At 47.1% G+C, this 27,439-nt stretch overlaps 1 protein-coding gene across 2 annotated transcripts in view; it reads right to left on the bottom strand.

Moving 5' to 3' along the window:
* Positions 1–27,439, bottom strand: part of LOC122544768 (COUP transcription factor 1-like) — a 44,232-nt gene that overhangs the window by 5,049 nt on the left and 11,744 nt on the right. The gene's annotated exons all lie outside the window — the stretch shown is intronic.

The following is a 27,439-nucleotide window of genomic DNA, read 5'->3' as shown; positions in this document are numbered from 1 at the left end:
CCCTGCTGACCGAGGCCAAGCTGTGGATTGTGTCTGAACTGTTCCCCTGACGAACGACACTGGGACCTCCTGACCATGGCACCCACCCTGCCGTGATAGGACTGATGACCATCCCACACCTACTCTCCAACATGGCCATTTGATTGTGCGGCATGTGTATACAATCAGCTGGTACATACTGTGGGTGTTAAACTGAAGTCTCGATATACCATACATCAAGGTGATTCCTACTCCCCTGCAGACAGATTCCTACCAATAAGTGTGACAAGTAGCCTGCAGGTCTGTGCAAAAGGACATGTGGATACAGCAGTGCTGTTGGTTTATCTCTGGCTGAAGCACCAATCAGGCAGAGCACATCATAGATGCTAAGTGAATGGTTGCAAAGCCAGCAATGAGCAGCCCTGAGAGGCAGCTGGTCCTATCCGTGTGCTTGTTGCCTGTCAATGTGCCCCTCCTGCAGCCTTTCAATGCTAGTTACCGATGTACCCTGTGTGTTTCCGAGTGGATCAGAGAGGTACCATGATGTTCAAGAGGCAAATGCTGGGTGCTGTTTAGAGCTGAGCAACATGGACTCAGGTCACAGCCAAGCAGTGAGCTGAAGGCCTTAGGTACACCTTCTGGTCTCTTGATGTCGAAATTGTTCAGTGTGATTATTAAGATAGGAAGCTGAAAACTAAGAAGTCATTTATAAGGTGTTTAACCAGCTACAATTGGAAATTCATCACTAGCTAGAAACTTGGCAAATGCATAAAACAGGCAGTGCGAAGCTTCCAATGTCAAGCTAACCCTGACTGATTTCTCACCTGAATCTGTCACAGATCACATTGTAGCCCATGACATAGAGTCATAGTCACTCAGACACCTATAAGATTCCACCCATTATGTTTAATTCCCTCATCCAAATCGCTGACATATATATTCTAAATAACTGGGGCCCAAACACTGCCACTGTCTGTCTCCTGCCTGCTGACAAATTTGCAATCCATGCCGGTATATTACCATCAGACGGATGGGCTTTGATTTTGCACACACATCTCCCCAGTGCAGGACTTTATCAGAGAATGATTACAGCACAGAAGAGGTCCAGCCTGTTGCGCTGGTGACAGCTCGCTGACGGAGGACTTTACTCAGGCTCATTCCCTACCTCCTCCATGATTCTCTCTCTTTCCAGATTACTGTCCAACTCCTTCCCAAAGGCCTCATTTGAACCTGTCACTGCGACATCCTCAGACAGTTCACTCCTGATCATAACCACTCGCACTGTGAAAAAGCTGCTCCTCATGCCAACTTTTGCCAATTACTTTAAAACTGTGCCCTCTGCTTCCTGGGAATGGCCTTTTCCCTATTTACTGTGTTCAGATCCCTCATGAGTTTTAACATCTTTCTTAAACCTCCTCTCAGCCTGCTCTCCGGGGAGAACTGTTCCAAATTCTCCAAACTGTTTTGAGGAATTCCTCAACTCTGAAACCATCTGTGTGAATCTTTTCTGATCTTCACCGAATGCCTTCAGGTCCCTCCTACGGTGTGCTGTGCAGTGTGAGGACTAACTTATGACAAGTTTAAAAGTATTTATTTCTCTATACCCCTAATGATAAAGCCTAGCACGTTGTATGTTTTATTTATCACATTCTCGAATTTGCCTTGCTATCTTCAATGATTTATAAACCCAGGTACCCTCTGCTCTCGTAACCCCTTTAGAAGTGCATCATTGATTTTACATTGTCTGTGATCTTCCTTCTGAAATTAATAACTTTACACTTAAATTTTTACCTGCGATTTGTCTGTCCATTTCACTGGCTTGTCTGCCCTTTTGAGGTTCAACACTATCCTCCTCACAGTTCAAATAATTACACATTTTGAAGCAACCACACATTTTGAAATTGTGGTTTTGTACCCTGAGGTCTATATCATTAAGATACATCAAGGAGAACAAGGGTCTTAGCTTCAAACCCTGGGGGACTCCCATATAAACCCTCTGCAGCCTATTAAGCAACTACTAATCATTATTCTGTTTGCAGTCACCCAACCAGTTTGGTATCCATATTGCTCTAGATGCTTTTAATATATATTGTTAGTCATTGTGCAGAATCAGACTGTGGCTCATTTCGAATCCTGATGACAATGGGGAAGATATATTAATGTGAAATAACAAAACTGTGTCTTTGAAACATAATAGACTTCAGATTTGACCCAAATGTTGACGTAATGCATGTTGATGGAAAGGGTAAATATTATTTCAAACCATTGTCCATATCCAGAGACTGAGGTACTGAAAATCAACTCCACGCCACAGCTTTAACTAATACTTCACTCTTCGATATATTAACAAATTCACCAAAACATCACATGAGCTGGATCAGCTCAGAAAGAACTGGGTCACTGGATAAATAAAATCCACCACTACATTATCATGATCACTGACCTTAAAGTAACACTGAATTCCTGACAGGAATCCTAATCCACTTTCTAACGCATTCCTTTGTCTACTATGTAAAAAGTGGAATTCATTAACCATACTCCAGGATACCTGCTGTAAATGTGAATCCACTCCTGAGGATACCCAGTCAAAACAGGGCAACTATTGAAACCCCAATCAATACTGACCTCTGGCTGAGGACTGTGTCTATACTGACCCACTCCTGAGGGCACCCGATATATACTGACCCACTCCCAGGTACACCCTATATATACTGACCCACTCCCAGGTACACCCTATATATACAGACACACGCCCAGGTACCCCTATAAACACTGACCCACACCCAGGTACACCCTATATATACTGACCCACTCCCAGGTACACCCTATATATACAGACACACGCCCAGGTACCCCTATAAACACTGACCCACACCCAGGTACACCCTATATATACAGACCCACTCCCAGGTACACCCTATATATACTGACCCACTCCCAGGTACACCCTATATATACAGACCCACTCCCAGGTACACCCTATATATACTGACCCACTCCCAGGTACACCCTATATATACTGACCCACTCCCAAGTACACTCTATATATACAGACCCACTCCCAGGTACACCCTATATATACTGACCCACTCCCAGGTACACCCTATATATACTGACCCACTCCCAAGTACACTCTATATATACTGACCCACTCCCAGGTATTCCCAAATAATACTGACCCATTCCCAGTTACCCCCTATACACACTAACCCATTCCCAGTTACCGCCTATACACACTGACCCATTCCCAGGTACCCCCTATAAACACTGACCCATTCCCAGTTACCCCCTATAAACACTGACCCACTCCCAGGTACCCCCTATAAACACTGACCCACTCCCAGGTACCCCCTATAAACACTGACCCATTCCCAGGTACCCCCTATAAACACTGACCCATTCCCAGTTACCCCCTATAAACACTGACCCACTCCCAGGTACCCCCTATAAACACTGACCCACTCCCAGGTACCCCCTATAATCACTGACCCATTCCCAGGTACCCCCTATAAACACTGACCCATTCCCAGTTACCCCCTATAAACACTGACCCACTCCCAGTTACCCCCTATAAACACTGACCCACTCCCAGGTACCCCCTATAAACACTGACCCACTCCCAGTTACCCCCCCTATAAACACTAACCCATTCCCAGTTACCCCCTATAAACATTGACCCACTCCCAGTTACCCCCTATAAAAACTGACCCACTCCCAGTTACCCCCTATAAACACTGACCCACTCCCAGGTACCCCCTATAAACACTGACCCACTCCCAGTTACCCCCCCTATAAACACTAACCCATTCCCAGTTACCCCCTATAAACATTGACCCACTCCCAGTTACCCCCTATAAAAACTGACCCACTCCCAGTTACCCCCTATAAACACTGACCAACTCCCGGTTACCCCCTATAAACACTGACCCACTCCCAGTTACCCCCTATATATACTGACCCACTCCCAGGTACACCCGATATATACAGACCCACTCCCAGGTACACCCTATATATACAGACCCACTCCCAGGTACACCCTATATATACTGACCCACTCCCAGGTACACCCTATATATACAGACCCACTCCCAGGTACACCCTATATATACAGACCCACTCCCAGGTACACCCTATATATACAGACCCACTCCCAGGTACACCCTATATATACTGACCCACTCCCAGGTATTCCCTAATAAATACTGACCCATTCCCAGTTACCCCCTATAAACACTAACCCATTCCCAGTTACCCCCTATAAACATTGACCCACTCCCAGTTACCCCCTATAAACACTGACCAACTCCCAGTTACCCCCTATAAACACTGACCCACTCCCAGTTACCGCCTATCAACACTGACCCATTCCCGGTTACCCCCTATAAACACTGACCCACTCCCAGTTACCCCCTATAAACACTGACCCACTCCCAATTACCCCCTATAAACACTGACCAACTCCCGGTTACCCCCTATAAACACTGACCCATTCCCAGTTACCCCCTATAAACACTAACCCATTCCCAGTTACCCCCTATAAACATTGACCCACTCCCAGTTACCCCCTATAAACACTGACCAACTCCCAGTTACCCCCTATAAACACTGACCCACTCCCGGTTACCCCCTATAAACACTGACCCTTTCCCGGTTACCCCCTAAAAACACTGACCCACTCCCAGTTACCCCGCCTATAAACACTGACCCATTCCCAGATACCCCCCTATAAACACTGACCCATTCCCGGTTACCCCCTATAAACACTGACCCACTCCCGGTTACCCCCTATAAACACTGACCCATTCCCAGTTACCCCCTACAAACACTGACCCATTCCCAGTTACCTGCTATAAAAACTGAGCCACACCCAGATACCCCCTATAAACACTGAACCACTCCCGGTTACCCCCTATAAACACTGACCCACTCCCGGTTACCCCCCTATAAACACTGACACACTCCCAGTTACCCCTATAAACACAGACCCACTCCCAGTTACCCCCTATAAACACTGACCCACTCCCGGTTACTCCCCTATAAACACTGAAACACTCCCAGTTACCCCTATAAACACAGACCCACTCCCAGTTACCCCCTATAAACACAGACCCACTCCCAGTTACCCCCTATAAACACTGACCCACTCCCATTTACCCCCCTATAAACACTGACCAATTCCCAGTTACCCCCTATAAACACTGACCCACTCCCAGTTACCCCCTATAAACACTGACCCACACCCAGTTACCCCCTACATATACTGACCCTCGCCCAGTTACCCCCTATAAACACTGACCCACTCCCGGCTACCCCCTATAAACACTGACCCACTCCCGGTTAAACCCCTATAAACACTGACCCACTCCCAGTTACCCCCCTATAAACACTGACCCACTCCCAGTTACCCCCTATAAACACTGACCCACTCCCAGTTACCCCCTATAAACACAGACCCACTCCCAGTTACCCCCTATAATCGCAGACCCATTTCCAGTCACCCCCATAAACAATGACCCTCTCCCAGTTACCCCCTATAAACACTGACCCATTCCCAGGTACCCCCTATAAACACTGTGACCCTCTCCCAGTTACCCCCTATACACACTGACCCTCTCCCAGTTACCCCCTATACACACTGACCCACTCCCAGTTACCTCCTATACACACTGACCCATTCCCAGTTACCCCCTATACACACTGACCCATTCCCAGTTACCCCCTATAAACACTGACCCACTCCCAGGTACCCCCTATAAACTCTGACCCACTCCCAGTTACCCCCTATAATCACTGACCCACTCCCAGTTACCCCCTATAAACACTGACCCACTCCCAGTTACCCCCTATAAACACTGACCCACAACCAGTTACCCCCCATAAACACCGACCCACTCCCAGTTACCCCCCTATAAACACTGACGCACTCCCAGTTACCCCCGATAAACACTGACCCACTCCCACTTACCCCCTATAAACACTGGCAATCTCCCAGTTACGCCCCTGTAAACTCTGACCCTCTCCCAGTTACCCCCCTATAAACACTGACCCACTCCCAGGTACCCCCTATATTTCCTGACCCACTCCCAGGTATTCCCTAATAAATACTGACCCATTCCCAGTTACCCCCTATAAACACTAACCCATTCCCAGTTACCCCTATAAACATTGACCCACTCCCAGTTACCCCCTATAAACACTGACCAACTCCCGGTTACCCCCTATAAACACTGACCCACTCCCAGTTACCCCCTATAAACACTGACCCATTCCCAGTTACCCCCTATAAACACTGACCCATTCCCGGTTACCCCCTATAAACACTGACCCACTCCCAGTTACCCCCATAAACACTGACCCACTCCCGGTTACCCCCTATAAACACTGACCAACTCCCGGTTACCCACTATAAACACTGACCCATTCCCGGTTACCCCCTATAAACACTGACCCACTCTCAGTTACCCCCTATAAACACTGACCCTCTCCCAGTTACCCCGCCTATAAACACTGACCCATTCCCAGATACCCCCCTATAAACACTGACCCATTCCCAGTTACCCCCTATAAATACTGACCCACTCCCAGTTACCCCCTATAAACACTGACCCACTCCCAGTTACCCCCTATAAACACTGACCCACTCCCAGTTACCCCTATAAACACTGACCCACTCCCGGTTACCGCCTATACACACTGACCCATTCCCAGTTACCCCCTATAAACACTGACCCACTCCCAGTTACCGCCTATACACACTGACCCATTCCCAGTTACCCGCTATAAAAACTGAGCCACTCCCAGATACCCCCTAAAAACACTGACCCTCTCCCAGTTACCCCCTATACATACTGACCCTCTCCCAGTTACCCCTATACACACTGACCCTCTCCCAGTTACCCCCTATACACACTGACCCACTCCCAGTTACCTCCTATAAACTCTGACCCTCTCCCAGTTACCCCCCTATAAACACTGACCCTCTCCCAGGTACCCCCTGTAAACACTGACCCTCTCCCAGTTACCCCCTATAAACACTGACCCACTCCCAGTTACCCCCCTGTAAACACTGACCCACTCCCAGTTACCCCCCTATAAACACTGACCCTCTCCCAGTTACCCCCATATAAACACTGACCCTCTCCCAGTTTAGATTAGATTACTTACAGTGTGGAAACAGGCCCTTCGGCCCAACAAGTCCACACCGCCCCGCCGAAGCACAACCCACCCAAACCCCTACATTTACCCCTTACCTAACACTACGGGCAATTTAGCATGGCCAATTCACCTGACCTGCACATCTTTGGACTGTGGGTGGAAACCGGAGCACCCGGAGGAAACCCACACAGACACGGGGAGAACATGCAAACTCCACACAGTCAGTCGCCTGAGGCTGGAATTGAACCCGGGTCTCTGGCGCTGTGAGGCAGCAGTGCTAACCACTGTGCCCTGTGCCGCCCATATAAACACCCCCAAAAACACTGACCCACTCCCAGTTACCGCCTATACACACTGACCCACTCCCAGTTACCCCTATAAACACTGACCCACTCCCAGTTACCCCCTATAAACACTGACCCATTCCCAGGTACATCCTATAAACACTGACCCACTCCCAGTTACCCCCTATAAACACTGACCCACTCCCAGTTACCCCCTATAAACACTGACCCACTCCCAGTTACCCCCTATAAACACTGACCCACTCCCAGTTACCCCCTATAAACACTGACCCACTCCAGGATATACCCTATAAATACTGACCCACCCCCGGGTACCCACTATTATCACTGACCCACTCCCAGTTACCCCCTATAAACACTGACCCACTCCCAGTTACCCCCTATAAACACTGACCCACTCCAGGATATACCCTATAACTACTGACCCACCCCCGGGTACCCCCTATAAACACTGACCCGCTCCCAGGTAGATCCTAAATACACTGACCCACTCCCAGTTACCCCCTACATATACTGGCACTCGCCCATTTACCCCATATAAACACTAACCTTCTCCCAGTTACCCCCTACAAACACTGACCCACTCCCAGTTACTCCCTATAAACACTGACAATCTCCCCGTTACCCCCCTATAAACACGGACCACTCCCAGTTACCCCCTATAAACACTGACCCACTCCCAGTTACCCCGTATACATACTGACCCACTCCCAGTTACCCCCTATAAACACTGACCCACTCCCAGTTACCCCCTATAAACACTGACCCACTCCCAGGTACCCCCTATAAACACTGACACTCTCCCAGTTACCCCCTATAAACACTGACCCACTCCCAGTTACCCCGTATACATACTGACCCACTCCCAGTTACCCCCTATAAACACTGACCCACTCCCAGTTACCCCCTATAAACACTGACCCACTCCCAGTTACCCCCTATAAACACTGACACTCTCCCAGTTACCCCCCTATAAACATTGACACTCTCCCAGTTACTCCCTATACACACTGACCCACTCCCAGTTACCCCCTATAAACACTAACCCATTCCCAGTTACCCCCTATAAACACTGACCCACTCCCAGTTACCCCCTATAAACACTGACCCTATCCCAGTTACCCCCTACAAACACTGACCCACTCCCAGTTACTCCCTATGAACACTGACACTCTCCCAGTTACCCCCCTATAAACACGGACCACTCCCAGTTACCCCCTATAAACACTGACCCACTCCCAGTTACCCCGTATAAACACTGACCCACTCCCAGTTACCCCCTATAAACACTGACCCACTCCCAGTTACCCCCTATAAACACTGACACTCTCCCAGTTACCCTCCTATAAACACTGACCCACTCCCAGTTACCCCCTATAAACACTGACCCTCTCCCAGTTACCCCCTATACACACTGACCCTCTCCCAGTTATCCCCTATACACACTGACCCTCTCCCAGTTACCCCATATACACACTGACCCTCTCCCAGTTATCCCCTATACAGACTGACCCTCTCCCAGTTACCCCATATACACACTGACCCACTCCCAGTTACCCCTATAAACACTGACCCACTCCCAGTTACCCCCTATAAACACTGACCCATTCCCAGGTACATCCTATAAACACTGACCCACTCCCAGTTACCCCCTATAAACACTGACCCACTCCCAGTTACCCCCTATAAACACTGACCCACTCCCAGTTACCCCCTATAAACACTGACCCACTCCCAGTTACCCCCTATAAACACTGACCCACTCCAGGATATACCCTATAAATACTGACCCACCCCCGGGTACCCACTATTATCACTGACCCACTCCCAGTTACCCCCTATAAACACTGACCCACTCCCAGTTACCCCCTATAAACACTGACCCACTCCAGGATATACCCTATAACTACTGACCCACCCCCGGGTACCCCCTATAAACACTGACCCGCTCCCAGGTAGATCCTAAATACACTGACCCACTCCCAGTTACCCCCTACATATACTGGCACTCGCCCATTTACCCCATATAAACACTAACCTTCTCCCAGTTACCCCCTACAAACACTGACCCACTCCCAGTTACTCCCTATAAACACTGACAATCTCCCCGTTACCCCCCTATAAACACGGACCACTCCCAGTTACCCCCTATAAACACTGACCCACTCCCAGTTACCCCGTATACATACTGACCCACTCCCAGTTACCCCCTATAAACACTGACCCACTCCCAGTTACCCCCTATAAACACTGACCCACTCCCAGGTACCCCCTATAAACACTGACACTCTCCCAGTTACCCCCTATAAACACTGACCCACTCCCAGTTACCCCGTATACATACTGACCCACTCCCAGTTACCCCCTATAAACACTGACCCACTCCCAGTTACCCCCTATAAACACTGACCCACTCCCAGTTACCCCCTATAAACACTGACACTCTCCCAGTTACCCCCCTATAAACATTGACACTCTCCCAGTTACTCCCTATACACACTGACCCACTCCCAGTTACCCCCTATAAACACTGACCCTATCCCAGTTACCCCCTACAAACACTGACCCACTCCCAGTTACTCCCTATGAACACTGACACTCTCCCAGTTACCCCCCTATAAACACGGACCACTCCCAGTTACCCCCTATAAACACTGACCCACTCCCAGTTACCCCGTATAAACACTGACCCACTCCCAGTTACCCCCTATAAACACTGACCCACTCCCAGTTACCCCCTATAAACACTGACACTCTCCCAGTTACCCTCCTATAAACACTGACCCACTCCCAGTTACCCCCTATAAACACTGACCCTCTCCCAGTTACCCCCTATACACACTGACCCTCTCCCAGTTATCCCCTATACACACTGACCCTCTCCCAGTTACCCCATATACACACTGACCCACTCCCAGTTACCCCCTATAAACACTGAACCACTCCCAGTTACCCCCTATAAACACTGACCCTCTCCCAGTTATCCCCTATAAACACTGACCCACTCCCAGTTACCCCCTATAAACACTGACCCACTCCCAGTTACCCCCTATAAACACTGACCCTCTCCCAGTTACCCCCTATAAACACTGACCCACTCCCAGTTACCCCCTATAAACACTGACCCACTCCCAGTTACCCCCTATAAACACTGACCCTCTCCCAGTTACCCCCTATAAACACAGACCCACTCCCAGTTACCCCCTATACACACTGACCCTATCCCAGTTACCCCCTACATATACTGGCACTCGCCCATTTACCCCCTATAAACACTAACCTTCTCCCAGTTACCCCCTACAAACACTGACCCACTCCCAGTTACCCCCTATAAACACTAACCTTCTCCCAGTTACCCCCTATAAACACTGACCCTATCCCAGTTACCCCCTATAAACACTGACCCATTCCCAGTTACCCCCTATAAACACTGACCCTCTCCCAGTTACCCCCTATACACACTGACCCTCTTCCAGTTACCCACTGTACACACTGACCCTCTCCCAGTTACCCTGTATACATACTGACCCACTCCCAGTTACCCCCTATAAACACTGAGCCATTCCCAGTTACCCCCTATAAACACTGACACTATCCCAGTTACCCCCTATACACACTGACCCACTCCCAGTTACCCCCTATACACACTGACCCTCTCCCAGTTACCCCCTATACACACTGACCCACTCCCAGTTACCCCCTATACACACTGACCCTATCCCAGTTACCCCCTACATATACTGGCACTCGCCCATTTACCCCCTATAAACACTAACCTTCTCCCAGTTACCCCCTACAAACACTGACCCACTCCCAGTTACCCCCTATAAACACTGACCCTATCCCAGTTACCCCCTATAAACACTGACCCATTCCCAGTTACCCCCTATAAACACTGACCCACTCCCAGTTACCCCCTATACACACTGACCCTCTTCCAGTTACCCACTATACACACTGACCCTCTCCCAGTTACCCTGTATACATACTGACCCAATCCCAGTTACCCCCTATAAACACTGACCCACTCCAAGTTACCCCCTATAAACACTGACCCACTCCCGGATATACCATATAAACACTGACCCACTCCCAGTTACCCCCTATAAACACTGACCCACTCCCGGATATACCATATAAACACTGACCCACTCCCAGTTACCCCCTATAAACACTGACCCACTCCCAGTTACCCCCTATACACACTGACCCACTCCCATGTAGATCCTAAATACACTGACCCACTCCCAGTTACCCCCTACACATACTGGCACTCGCCCATTTACCCCATATAAACACTGACCCACTCCCAGTTACCCCCTATAAACACTGACCCTATCCCAGTTACCCCCTACAAACACTGACCCACTCCCAGTTACTCCCTATAAACACTGACACTCTCCCAGTTACCCCCCTATAAACACGGACCACTCCCAGTTACCCCCTACAAACACTGACCCACTCCCAGTTACTCCCTATAAACACTGACACTCTCCCAGTTACCCCCCTATAAACACGGACCACTCCCAGTTACCTCCTATAAACACTGACCCTCTCCCAGTTACCCTGTATACATACTGACCCACTCCCAGTTACCCCCTATAAACACTGACCCACTCCCAGTTACCCCCTATAAACACTGATCCACTCCCGGATATACCATATAAACACTGACCCACTCCCAGTTACTCCCTATAAACACTGACACTCTCCCAGTTACCCCCCTATAAACACGGACCACTCCCAGTTACCTCCTATAAACACTGACCCTCTCCCAGTTACCCCCTATACACACTGACCCTCTCCAAGTTACCCCCTATACACACTGACCCACTCCCAGTTACCTCCTATAAACACTAACCCTTTCCCAGGTACCCCATATAAACACTGACCCTCTCCCAGTTTAGATTAGATTACATTACAGTGTGGAAACAGGCCCTTCGGCCCAACAAGTCCACACCGACCCGCCGAAGCGCAACCCACCCATACCCCTACATTTACCCCTTACCTAACACTACGGGCAATTTAGCATGGCTAATCCACCTGACCTGCACATCTTTGGACTGTGGGAGGAAACCGGAGCACCCGGAGGAAACCCACACAGACACGGGGAGAACGTGCAAACTCTACACAGTCAGTCGCCTGAGGCTGGAATTGAACCCGGGTCTCTGGTGCTGTGAGGCAGCAGTGCTAACCACTGTGCCCTGTGCCGCCCATATAAACACCCCCTATAAACACTGACCCACTCCCAGTTACCGCCTATACACACTGACCCACTCCCAGTTACCCCCTATAAACACTAACCCATTCCCAGGTACATCCTATAAACACTGAACCACTCCCTGTTACCCCCTATAAACACTGACCCATTCCCAGTTACCCCCTATAAACACTGACCCATTCCCAGGTACATCCTATAAACACTGACCCACTCCCAGTTACCCCCTATACACACTGACCCTCTCCAAGTTACCCCCTATACACACTGACCCACTCCCAGTTACCTCCTATAAACACTGACCCTCTCCCAGTTACCCCCTATAAACACTGACCCTCTCCCAGTTTAGATTAGATTACATTGCAGTGTGGAAACAGGTCCTTCGGCCCAACAAGTCCACACCGACCCGCCGAAGCGCAACCCACCCATACCCCTACATTTACCGCTTACCTAACACTATGGGCAATTTAGCACAGCCAATTCACCTGACCTGCACATATTTGGACTGTGGGAGGAAACCGGAGCACCCGGAGGAAACCCACGCAGACACGGGGAGAACATGCAAACTCTACACAGTCAGTCGCCTGAGGCTGGAATTGAACACGGGTCTCTGGTGCTGTGAGGCAGCAGTGCTAACCACTGTGCCCTGTGCCGCCCATATAAACACCCCCTATAAACACTGACCCACTCCCAGTTACCGCCTATACACACTGACCCACTCCCAGTTACCCCCTATAAACACTAACCCATTCCCAAGTACATCCTATAAACACTGAACCACTCCCTGTTACCCCCTATAAACACTGACCCACTCCCAGTTACCGCCTATACACTCTGACCCACTCCCAGTTAACCCCTATAAACACTGACCCATTCCCAGGTACATCCTATAAACACTGAACCACTCCCTGTTACCCCCTATAAACACTGACCCATTCCCAGTTACCCCCTATAAACACTGACCCACTCCCAGTTACCCCCTATAAAAACTGACCCACTCCCAGTTACCCCCTATAAACACTGACCCATTCCCAGGTACATCCTATAAACACTGACCCACTCCCAGTTACCCCCTATACACACTGACCCTCTCCAAGTTACCCCCTATACACACTGACCCATTCCCAGTTACCCCCTATAAACACTGACCCACTCCCAGTTACCCCCTATAAACACTGACCCACTCCCAGTTACCCCCTATAAACACTGACCCATTCCCAGGTACTTCCTATAAACACTGACCCACTCCCAGGTACCCCCTATAAACACTGACCCACTCCCAGGTATTCCCTATAAACACTGACCCACTCCCAGTTACCCCTATAAACACTGACCCACTCCCAGTTACCCCCTATAAACACTGACCCATTCCCAGGTACATCCTATAAACACTGACCAACTCCCAGGTACATCCTATAAACACTGACCCACTCCCAGGTACCCCCTATAAACACTGACCCACTCCCAGGTACCCCCTATAAACACTAACCCACTCCCAGGTACCCCCTATAAACACTGACCAACTCCCAGGTACATCCTATAAACACTGACCCACTCCCAGTTACCCCCTATAAACACTGACCAACTCCCAGGTACATCCTATAAACACTGACCCACTCCCAGGTACCCCCTATAAACACTGACCCACTCCCAGGTACCCCCTATAAACACTGACCCATTCCCAGTTACCCCCTATAAACACTAACCCACTCCCAGGTACACCCTATAAACACTAACCCACTCCCAGGTACCCCCTATAAACACTGACCCACTCCCAGGTACACCCTATAAACACTAACCCACTCCCAGGTACCCCCTATAAACACTAACCCACTCCCAATTACCCCCTATAAACACTGACCCACTCCCAATTACCCCCTATAAACACTGACCCACTGCCAGGTACCCCCTATAAACACTGACCCACTCCCAGGTACCCCCTATAAACACTAACCCACTCCCAATTACCCCCTATAAACACTGACCCACTCCCAGTTACCCCCTATAAACACTGACCCACTCCCAGTTACCCCCTATAAACACTGACCCATTGCCGGTTACTCCCTATAAACACTAACCCACTCCCAGGTACACCCTATAAACACTAACCCACTCCCAGGTACCCCCTATAAACACTAACCCACTCCCAGGTACACCCTATAAACATTAACCCACTCCCAGGTACCCCCTATACACACTGACCCACTCCCATGTACTCTTTATAAACACTGACGTATTCCTGGGTACACCCTATAAACATTGACTCTCTCCCAGTTACCCCCGACATATACTGACCCACTTCCGGATACCCCCTATAAACACTGACCCACTCCCGGGTACACCCTATAAACACTGACCCACTCCCGGGTACCCTTTATAAATACTGACCTACTCCTGAATATCCCCTATAAATACTGAACCACTACCGAGGACTTCTGATCAATATTAACCCATTTCCGAGGATTCCCTATGAATACTGAACCCCTTCTGAATATCCATTATAACTAATGACCCAAACCTAGGTAACAACCTATAAATAATGGCGCACTCTAAAACCCCTCAGAAATGCTGATGCACTGCCACAGGTATGTGTCCATACTGGACCACTCCTTAGGTAACCCTGTCTATACTGATCCACTCCCATGACCTACTCCTGAGTAACCATTATAATGACTGACTAGGGGACCCCTATCAAGACTGAATCAAACAGAGTACCTGTCAATATTCACTCACTTAGAGGGTAGCTTTGTCAATATTGGCCGACATTCCCAGCAACATCTACCTATACTGCCTCACTCCCAGGGACATCTGATTAAAACTGACCCACTCCCATGGTCCCATAGCCAATATTGACCCATTCCCAGGGGTATCTTGACAAAACTGTGCCATTCCCTGGGACACCCTGTCTAAGCTGAGCCACTCCCAAGGTTCCTACATCAATACTGATCTACTGCAAGGGGCCACTTGTCTATACTGAGCCACTCCAAGGACCCCCCTGTACATACAGACGCAGACCACAGGGTATCCTTATCAGTAATAAAGTGCACCAAAGACCCCCTGTCTATATTGTTCCAGTCCCAGGGACTCCTGTCTAAACTAATCTATTCCCAGGAATCCTCTGTCAATACTGACATATTACTAGGAACTATTGTAAACCCTGATCCATTCCCTCAGTTTTTTTGTAACGTACTGTAGGGGCAATTCATTTGAATTATTGTGCATGTATATTGGCAGAACTGAAGGAAACGATATTAAATGCGAACTGTATTGCCTGACGTGACTGATGCCAGCTTAAAAAGCCACAGTTTGATTGTTTCAGGTAATCCCAAACAGCTGGCATGCAGGTTTAATACAAGGTAAACTCTGATTAGATTTGACTTATTTCTATTTTCATCACCTATTAAGTCAGTCTTGCTTTCAGCTGAAATAAATCTGAATCATCCGTCACGTCATTTTAATAAAACACCTAAAGACATTAATCCCCTCAATCTTGACGTAACTTCCCAAATCGACTGAGTAAATTCTATAAATATAGCAGCGGATTTTCATCATTCAAATAAATCCCTTCCAAAGTATTTTGCTAAGTATGTCAATGTGTGATATCAAGAACTAACTGGTAGAATCATCGTCTGTTAGTGGAGTCATAGTTCTCTTTCCTCACCTCAATCCCCGGTGAGAGAGAAACATTTCAGGCTGTCAGGTGTATGTTGATTCTAACAAATATAGAGTGTCTTTTTAAGAAATAGTTTTAAGCTAAGAAATAACTTTGAGTATTGTAGCTGACCACAAAAGAAGCAGGAGGGGCATTTCGCAATAAGCTCATAGTTTGTAGGTTCGCTTTTTAGACTATCAAAGTAGTAAAGGATGATCTCAGAAGTCAGAAGGTTAGAAAAAAGAGGAACTGGACAAAACAACAGGAAGGCTGTAACAAACAAGGACAGCCAAATAAAGCAGATTTGAAGAAAAACAAGTGAGGTAATTAATAAGTATGATCGGCTTAGGCTTGGGTGCAAGGAATTACCAAATAAAGGAATAACAGGCACAAGTAATAACCAAATAAGGGGATAGAATGAAATAGACACTTATGATAGGTTTATTGCTTAGTTGAGGGGTGTCAAGAGACCCCTCAGAAAAGTATTAAAAAACTCTCTATTTTCCTGTCGGGTGTGTCTCTCCTTGAACATCTTTAAAGACGTTCGAATAAATGTGCTGCTTCGGAACTCTTTGACTCGGACTGAAAATTATTGATTAAGTGGGTTCGTTTCTCACAATTGGGGGCTCGTCCGGGATGAACATCAGCTCCTGGAAAGGCTCCCACCGTCGATAACTGAGAAGGCGGGCCCGGTTCCTTTAGAACGATCTTGTGTTTTTCGGCGGTGGGTGGCTCGAGGGATTACCTGAATTGAATCCTTTAAGAGTCGTTCCGAACCAGTTGGTAGTGAGTGTGTGTACCTTGAGTTGGACTCAGGGGGACCTTGGGTGGGACCCAAGGGGGAAGGCACAACCGGAATATGTCTAATAGCCAGGTAACTCTGTGCACAGACCAAGGTAAGAAAACTGACTTTTAAGTACTACCTTGGTGGCTGGGGCTTGGGTTTTAGTCGTTATGAGGGACTAACGAAAGTAACCTGGGAGTTCAGGAGTACCAAACTCCTATCCCGAGTTGGACCCGAGGTTTCTGGTTCATTTGGGTGGGACCCCAAACTCGATTGCCTTTCCGCGATTTACAAGGACACCAGAATCACCTGACAGGGGTCAGGCTAACCCCTAAAAAGTGCCCTACCTTGAGGTGGACTCAAGGATTTTCTGGGGAAAGAATCCTCAGATTCTGTAGGGATTGGATCCCTATTGGGAGAGGTGATTGAGGCCACTGGGTGGTGAGCCAGGGTGAAATGGGTTGTGCAACAAGTAGTAAAGGAAAATCTTCCGTTGAGAAGGGAGGCGTCCATGGCAACATTCCTCCAGAAAGTCCGTTGGGTTGGATGTTGGGAAATTGGAAACAAAATGAACACACACGACAAAAAGATAGAAAGAAAATGATAAAGTATTGTTGTTTTGTATGGATTAAGGAACCTATTCTTCGTCCTGCCGTCTTCTGGCCAAAGTACGGGTTGGACAGGGACTGGGTTTGTCAATATTTAAATTTATATGTCAATGAAAAAGAACCCTTCAGTCAGGAGGAGTCTGATTATGCCTCCTGTTGGAAGGGTGAATCTAAAATACGGATGTGCACTGTAAAAATAGATGAAAAGAACATCCCTAGTTCACCACCTCTATCCCCATGGGAGGTATTAGATAATTTACCCCCCGCCATATGGAAGTATCCAACTGCCCGTGGCCGTTTCTGGTACGGGTCAGGGGCAGGCAGTGGGACTGGGGCAGGGGGATGAAGGTCCCACCATGTCTGAGACAGAACAGGAAATAGATAAAAGTCAGGTGCCGAATGCAAAACGCACCAGAAGCTAAATGGAAAGATTAGAAGAAAGTGAAGGGGAGGCAGAAGAAATGTTGGTCCAAAACATGCTTCCATTATGAGAGGTCCCGATCGGGGAAAGAGAAATTGGATTTGTTAATGCCCCTTTAACGAGTGGGGAAGTAAGGTCCTTTAAAAAAGAAATGAAAATACTTATAGAAGACCCAGTAGGTTTGTCAGAACAGATTGATCAATTCCTGGGTCCGCATGTATATACTTGGACAGAATTGATGTCCATACTAAATATTTTATTTAGTGGAGAAGAAAGAGGGTTGATAAGAAAAGCAGCATTTGGGGTCTGGGACAGGGAACACCCTCATGGGAACTGAAGGGGCAGGTCAGGCAGAGGATAAGTTCCCCTTAAGAGACCCCAATTGGGATCATCAAAAACAAGATGATAGGCAAAAGATGAAAATTATGAAAAATTTATTAATCAGGGTAATTGGAGAAGCCGCTGAAAATGTGTTGCTGGAAAAGCGCAGCAGGTCAGGCAGCATCCAGGGAACAGGAGAATCGACGTTTCGGGCATAAGCCCTTCTTCAGGAATTGGAGAAGCCGCCCCGAAGTCACAGAATTTAACGAAGGCGTTTGAGGTATGTCAAGGAAAGGAAGAGAGTCCCTCAGAGTTTTTACAAAGACTGAAGGACTCTATGCGCAAATATTCTGGGATGAATTTAGAGGGGCCAGTAGGGGAAGGATTGTTGAAAATACACTTTGTGACTAAGTCTTGGCCAGATATTCAGAAGAAAATACAGAAACTAGAGGGATGGAGTGAGAAACCATTAGATGAATTGCTGAGGGAGGCTCAGAGATTATTTGTAAGGAGAGAAGACAAAAAGCAGAAACAAAAGGCAAAAGCTAGATCCTCACTGAGTTTTGAACCAAAGGGAATTCATAAGTCAGAAAAAACCGTAAGGATCAAAGGAATAAAGAGTGAAGGATTTAGAGTCCCGGCATTACAAAGTACACCGATTAGAAAAAAAGGAGAAACAATCAAAGCAGAACTGTTGCATATCCCAGAGGTTGGGGTCAACGTGCTGGGAAGGGACTTGTTTATTCTCCTGGGAATAGAAATTGGAATATTGAATCAAACATTAGTGGTACAGATGGCAGTCTTAACTGATGAGGCAGAAAAAGATATAGAGCCCACAGTGTGGGCTCGGGAAGGGAACCGCGGAAGATTACAAATACCCCCATTAGAAATAAACTTGAAAAAGGAAGGAGAGGTAGTGTGTCAAAGGCAATACCCAATCCCGACGGAGGGACGTTAAGGATTACAGCCAGTAATAAAGGGGTTGATTGAGGATGGATTATTAGAGCCCTGCATGTCTCCTTTCAATACTCCCATTCTCCCAGTAAAAAAATCGGATGGTACTTACTGTCTGGTGCAAGGTTTAAGAACACTGAATCAGAAAGTTCAAAGTCATCACCCGGTGGTCCCCAACCCCTATACAATATTGAGGAAAATTCCACATGAGCATAAGTGGTTTAGTGTGATAGACCTAAAGGGGGCTTTTTGGGCCGGCCCATTGTCAGAGGGAAGCAGGGACCTGTTTGCCTTTGAACGGGAAGACCTGAACACTGGATGAAAGCAGCAGTACAGATGGACAGTACTCCCACAGGGCTTTACTGAATCTCAGGATCTCTTCGGTCAGGTACTAGAGCAGGTTTTGGAGAAATTTTATATCCCTGCAGAAATTACTCTGTTACAATATGTAGATGACTTGTTAATTACTGGGAAAAAGAGGGATAGTGTGGCGGAGGCTACAAATAAGTTATTAAATTTCCTGGGACAACAAGGACTAAGAGTCTGTAAGAATAAACTCCAATATGTGGAAAAAGAGGTCAAGTATTTGGGACATTTGATTAGTGAAGGAAAAAGGAGGATAAGCCCAGAATGAATAAAGGGGATTATAGAAATGCTGTTACCAGAAACAGAAAGGGACCTACAGAAACTGCTCGGGTTAACAGGGTATTGTAGATTATGGATAGATTCTTATGCTCAGAAAACGAAGAAACTACACTTGAAATTACTAGATGACGAACCGAACAGCTTAAAGTGGACAAAAGAGGAAAGGGAATTAGTTGAGGAATTGAAACAGAGTTTGATTCAGGCGCCCGTCCTCGCGTTGCCTTCCTTAGAAAAGCCCTTTCATTTATTTGCTACTGTGGATAAGGGAGTGGCCTCAGGGGTCCTAACTCAGCCGTGGGGAGGAAAAAACAACCAGTGGTCTTTCTGTCTAAAATCTTCGATCCAGTCTCGAGAGGTTGGCCAGAGTGTCCAGGCAGTAGCAGCAACAGCTTCATTGGTTCAAGAACCTTACCTTTGGGGGAGGGGAGCCCTGATAGTCAGTAGCCCACATCAGGTACGGACCATCCTCAGCCAAAAGGCAGGGCGGGGGGGGGGACGCTGGCTTACCGACTCTAGAATTCTGAAGAAGGACGATCTTGTGTTAGTCACAGACAGCTGTTTGAATCCGGCCACATTCTTATGGAGGGGAGAAGGAGAACCTCCTAGAAATCCAGAACATGACTGTCTCGATATTATAAACTACCAGACAAAGGTTCGGGAGGACCTGGGGGATCTCCTGCTACATGCTAGAGACCGAATATTTATAGATGGCTCCTCCCTTGTAATCGAGGGTAAAAGACATAATGGGTATGCTGTGATCAATGGAGACAAAGGGACTGTGATTCATTCTGGTAAATTACCTGATAGTTGGTCAGCACAGACTTATGAGCTTTATGCTCTAGATAAGGCCCTTAAAGCCCTAGAAAATAGAGATGGAACGATATATACAGGTTCTAGATATGCGTTTGGTATAGTACAAACCTTTGGAAAAATCTGGCAAGAACGAGGTTTAATTAATAGTAGGGGCAAGGAATTAGTTCATGAGGGATTAATAAAGCAAGTTTTAGAATCCCTACTATTGCCCCGGGAAATAGCTGTGGTTCATGGGAATGGGCAGCAAAAGGGGGATACCCTAGAAGTAAGGGGGAATAGATTGGCGGATGAGGCAGCTAGGGAGGCGGCCATGAGTCCACCAGAAGCAGTAATATGTCCCCGATACCTTCGCTCCCTGATCCTCCAAGTACTCCATTATTTAATACTGAGGAGGAGGAACTGAAAGACATAGGTACAGTTAAAACAGAAGATGGGCGTTGGCTGCTACCTGTGGAAGGGAGATGCTTAATAAAATGATGATGCGAGAAATTATGACCATTTTGCATCAGGGAAGTCATTGGGTGGGGGGGGGGTGCAGGCAATGTGCGATTTAGTCCTGCGAAGATATGGATGTGAAGGAGTATATACCATTGCCAAACAGATATGTGAAGGATGTATAACATGTAAAAAGATAAACAAAAAGGTTTTGAGGAGATAGGTTCAGGGAGTACGACCATCTGGGCTACGACCATTTCAGAGTATCCAGGTAGATTATACCGAGTTACCCCGGGTGGGAAGGATGAAGTACCTGTTGGTGATCGTTGACCACTTGTCCGGATGGGTCGAAGCATACTCCTTGGCTATAGCCGCTGCGAATGGGGTATCCAAGGTGATTCTTGAACAGATAGTTCCCAGGTACGGGGTAGTAGAACATATAGCCTCAGATCAAGGTACATTTTACTTCTAAAGTATTACAGGAGACAATGAAGAGTTTAGGAATCTCCTGGGAATTTCATACCCCTTGGCACCCATCCTCATCAGGAAAGGTTGAAAGAATGAATCAGACGCTGAAAAAGCAACTATCTAAATTAGTGCTTGAGACCAAACTCCCGTGGACAAAGTGCCTACCCTTGGCCCTCCTACGGGTGCGAACAGCACCTAGAAAGGACTTGGGATTGTTCCCAATGAAATATTGTTTGGCTTACCTTATTTGGACACAAAAGGAGAGGTTCCAATTGTGGAAGTTAATGAACAGAAGTTAAAGAAGTACATACTGGCCCTGTCCAGTTCTCTATCATTCCTTCGAACTCAGGGTCGGCTTGCCCAGACACCACCCCTTGACTTTGCAGTGCGTCTGCTCAGACCGGGCGATTGGGTCCTAATCAAATCGAGGTCGGAGACAAAACTTCAGCCAGACTGGGAAGGTCCGTATCAAGCCCTCCTCACAACAGAGACGGCAATAAGGACGGCGGAGAAAGGCTGGACTCACTACACTCGGATCAAAGGGCCAGTGGACCCTCCAGTGGAGGAAGAAGTCTGGACAGCCGAATCAACGCAAGACCCGCTGAAACTCAGACTAAAGAGACTTTGAGTAACTGATTATACAGTGGCGACACGAGCGCGGGATTATTTCTGTACGATTTTTAGAATGCTGGGGATGCAAGGTTTGTGAAGGTTTGTAGCTCAGGTTGAGGTTTAGGGTGTAGGTTTGATATCCAGACGTTTCATTACCTGGCTAGGTAACATCATCAGTGGCGACCTCCAAGTGAAGCGAAGCTGTTGTCTCCTGCTTTCTATTTATATCTTTCTTCTGAATGGGGTTCCTGGGGTTTGTGGTGATGTCATTTCCTGTTCGTTTTCTGAGGGGTTGATAGATGGCATCTAGATCTATGTGTTTGTTTATGGCGTTGTGGTTGGAATGCCAGGCCTCTAGGAATTCTCTGGCATGTCTTTGCTTAGCCTGTCCCAGGATAGATGTGCTGTCCCAGTCGAAATGGTGGGTTTTTTTTCATCCGTGTGTAGGGCTGCGAGGGAGAGAGAGGGTCGTGTTTTTTTGTGGCTAGCTGGTGTTCGTGTATCCTAGTGGCTAACTTTCTTCCTGTTTGTCCTACGTAGTGTTTGTGGCAGTCCTTGCATGGAATTTTTATAGATGACGTTGGTTTTGTCCATGGGTTGTACTGGGTCTTTTAAGTTTGTTAGTTTTTGTTTGAGAGTGTTGATGGGTTTGTGTGCTACTAGGATTCCGAGGGGTCTTAGTAGTCTGGCTGTCATTTCTGAAACTTCTTTGATGTATGGTAAGGTGGTTAGGGTTTCTGGCTGTGTTTGGTCTGCTTGTCGTGGTTTGTTCTTGAGGTGTTTTTTGGTAAGACCGTTCTTCTTGAATACGTTGTATAGGTGGTTCTCCTCTGTCTTCCGAAGTTTGTCTGTGCTGCAGTGTGATGTGGCTCGTTGGAATAGTGTTCTGATACAGCTTTGTTTGTGTGTGTTGGGATGGTTGCTGGCGTAGTTAAGTATTTGGTCAGTGGTTGTCGGTTTTCTGTATACACAGGTTTGTAGTTCTCCCTTGTCCTTTCTTTCGACTGTGATGTCCAGGAATGCTGGGGATGCTTAAGAGTTATGATACTAGCCCTCTTAGTATTGGGATTTTGTCAAATATCATTTTCATACGTGTTATTAACGGTTCCAGAGTCTGATAATCCACAAGTAATAGACGCTGATGCATGCAGCTTAGTAAATTGTGGGGATGTAGATAATCAGAGACAGTACCGTAGCTCTGAGATACATCTTAAGTCCTATGGGACTGGCCTTGGGGATGGTACTTGGTATAATGGTCTCGTCACAGTACACCGGGCCCCCTACCGACCAGCTCGCAATTGTCCCGATAAAAAGTGTAACCCAATATACCTAATGATAAAGAAAACCATATGGCACGAAGCAATTCTGGGAGGGGGCACCTATCAGGTATAATTAAATGAAACATTTAGGATAGAAATGAAAGCAAATGGGAAGGATTTCTCGGGCTGTTGTTTTGGAATTAGCGTAGGACAGGGAAAACGGGCAGAACTACGGGATAATAAGGTACAACCTTTCACCCCTCCCAATGACCTTAAAGTAGTAAGAATTATAGAGGTAAAGGACTTAAAACAGACTATTGAAATAGAAACTGGATACGGGGATACAAACGCCTGGGTTGAATGGGTGAAATATACTGTGTAAAGTCTGAATAAAAGCAATTGCTCTGCATGTGCCTCAGGTAGACTGGTGGCTCATGTGGTCCCCTTCCCGCTCGGGTGGAAGCGAGACAGGGCTGGTATAATATGCATGATAGCCCTGTATCAGGATGAGACGGCGTGGGGCAATCCAGGCTGTCGGTCTTTGCTGTTGTTGTTCCCTCCCCTGAAGAAGGAGGAATTAAAAATTCTCCCCTTCGTTTTCGGACGTGGTCGGGAATCACCTCCTGTGTACGAAGGCAGGGGTCAGACCAGTCCCGATTTCTAGGAGAACTTAAAGTCATGCTCGGAAGTTGAATCGGTTTCCGAGACAGAGATGGGAGGGAACTATTCAGCTTTAAAGATACCCCGAGCAGATTTGTGGCGGTACTGTGGCAGAAAGATTCTAAGACCTACTATGCCCTCTGACTGGCGAGGCACCTGTGCAATTGTACAATTGGCTATTCCATTCACCCGAGCGTTTTAACGAGGTGAGATTCCTGAAATGAAGAAAAGGAGGAGGTTACGGCCAGTCTTTGCTACCTCCTTTGATGATGATATTTATTTGGACTTGATAGGGGCTCCCAGAGGGGTAAGTGAGGTCTGCAGATGCTGGAGATCAACACATCAAATGTGTTGCTGGAAAAGCGCAGCAGGTCAGGCAGCATCTAGGGAACAGGAGAATCGACGTTTCGGGCATTAGCCCTTCTTCAGAGGGGTGCCTGACGAATTTAAGGCCCGTAACCAGATAGCAGCTGGATTTGAGTCTCTCTTCTGATGGGTTACGATTAATAAAAATGTCGATGGGATTAATTACATCTTTTACAACCAACAAAGATTTATAAATTACACCAGAAACGCTGTTAAAGGAATAGCTGGACAGTTAGATGCCACAAGCAGGATGGCCTGGGAAAATAGGATGTGATATGATGATAGATATGATGTTGGCAGAAAAAGGGGGAGTTTGTGTTATGTTAGGGGGAAGTTGCTATACCTTTATTCTGAATAACACGGCCCCAGACGGCTTAATTACTCGAGCCTTACAAGGATTGACGACCCTCTCACGTGAATTGGCTGAAAATTCTGGGGTGGACACTTCAATAACAGGGTGTTTGGAGTCTTGGTTCAGCAAATGTGGTTTCTATTCTAAACTCCTTGACAGTGGTCGTTGGGATTCTGGCAGCACTGGGCTGTTGTATTATTCCTTGTATTTGGGGTCTCGGGAGAAAGATCGAGACTGCCTTGACCAAACCCCTGAAGGGTCTGCAGGGGGACGGCCTTTACTTGTTAACAACTTGTGATGTTGAGAATACTCCCGAAGGCATTTCCAAAGTCGATGAACTTTCAGGTCTGATGCTCTCTGACCTGGAGGCCTCATTGTCCCAGAATCAATGAGATCAACATACACTGACAAAAAGAAAAGGAGGGATTGAGAGAGAAACATTTCAGGTTGTCAGGTGTCTGTTGATTTTAACGGATATAGAGGGTCTTTTAAAGAAATAGTTTTAAGCTAAGAAATAGGAAAGGATGATCTCAGAAGTCAGAAGGTTAGAAAAGAAAAGAGGAACTGGACAAAACAACAGGAAGGCTGTAACAAACAAGGACAGCCAAATAAAGCAGATTTGAAGAAAAACAAGTGAGGTAATTAATAAGTATGATCGGCTTAGGCTTGGGTGCAAGGAATTACCAAATAAAGGAATAACAGGCACAAGTAATAACCAAATAAGGGGATAGAATGAAATAGACACTTATGATAGGTTTATTGCTTAGTGTAGGGGTGTCGAGAGACCCCTCAGAAAAGTATTAAAAAACTCTCTATTTTACTGTCGGGTGTCTCTCTCCTTGTACAGCCACCCATCTTTAAAGACGTTCGAATAAATGTGCTGCTTCGGAACTCTTTGACTCGGACTGAAAATTATTGATTAAGTGGGTTCGTTTCTCACACCTATATTTAAACAGTATTTCATTAATACTGAGTAATTACTGAGTAATGTCAATAAATTAATGCTATGCTCTAGTATCTTGATTTGAATTCCATCTGAAGACTAATCATACTCACACTCACACGCATACACGTGCATACACACACACACATACACGTGCATACACACACACATACACGCATACACGTGCATACACACATGCATACACGTGCATACACACACGCATACACGTGCATACACAGACATACACGTGCATACACACACGCATACACGTGCATGCATACACACATGCACACACGTGCATACACACACGCATACACGTGCATGCATACACACATGCACACACGTGCATACACACACGCATACACGTGCATGCATACACACATACACACACGCATACACGTGCATACACACACGCATACGCATGCATACACACACGCATACGCGTGCATACACACACGCATACGCGTGCATACACACACGCATACGCGTGCATACACACACGCATACGCGTGCATACACACACGTGCATACATACAGGTGCATACACACACGTGCATACATACAGGTGCATACACACACGTGCATACACACACGTGCATACACACACGTGCATACACACACGTGCATACATACAGGTGCATACACACACGTGCATACACACACGTGCATACACACACGTGCATACACACACATACACGTGCATACACACGTGTACATGCGCATACATACACACGCATGCACATGCATACACACACGCATACACACGCATGCACACGCATACACTTGCATGCACACGCATACACACATGCACACAAACGCATACACACGCATACACTTGCATGCACACGCATACACACATGCACACAAACACGCGCACGCACACAAACATGCATACACACACAAGCATACACGTGCATACACACACACACGTGCATACACATACACGTGCATACACACACACATACACGTGCATACACACACACATACACGTGCATACACACACACATACATGTGCATACACACACACATACACGTGCATACACACACACATACACGTGCATACACACACATAAGCACACACTGCACACATGGATGCACACAGAATATACACACACATACATTTGCATGATCACAGAATAGGCACATGTGCAGACATATACACAGTACAAACATGTACATGCACACAGAACACACGTGTGTATTTGCATGCAGCTGCACTGTACGCACCACACACGTTGATTTGGAGGGGAATATTAAGAATAAGGTAGTACTCATCCCATCTGGGTTCTGATTGTCTCCCCATTTAAACATTTGTCAGTATAATCACACCCTCCCAACTGCATCATTGTTGACCCAATGGTGTAATTACAGTGTGACATGTTTGCTTACACAATCTCAATAATAAGTAGGAACGTATAATGGAAATGTCTAATTGTTATGACTTTAAAGTGTATCAAAATATTCAGGTCCAAGTCGCCGTGCTGTCTGA

The sequence above is a fragment of the Chiloscyllium plagiosum genome, unplaced genomic scaffold (assembly GCF_037043375.1).
Source record: "Chiloscyllium plagiosum isolate Xiang-an unplaced genomic scaffold, Cpla_swu_hap1 HiC_scaffold_50, whole genome shotgun sequence".
Lineage (NCBI taxonomy): Eukaryota > Metazoa > Chordata > Chondrichthyes > Orectolobiformes > Hemiscylliidae > Chiloscyllium > Chiloscyllium plagiosum.
Note: the sequence above shows the minus strand (reverse complement) of the source record. Positions and strands in the feature narration are given on the sequence as shown.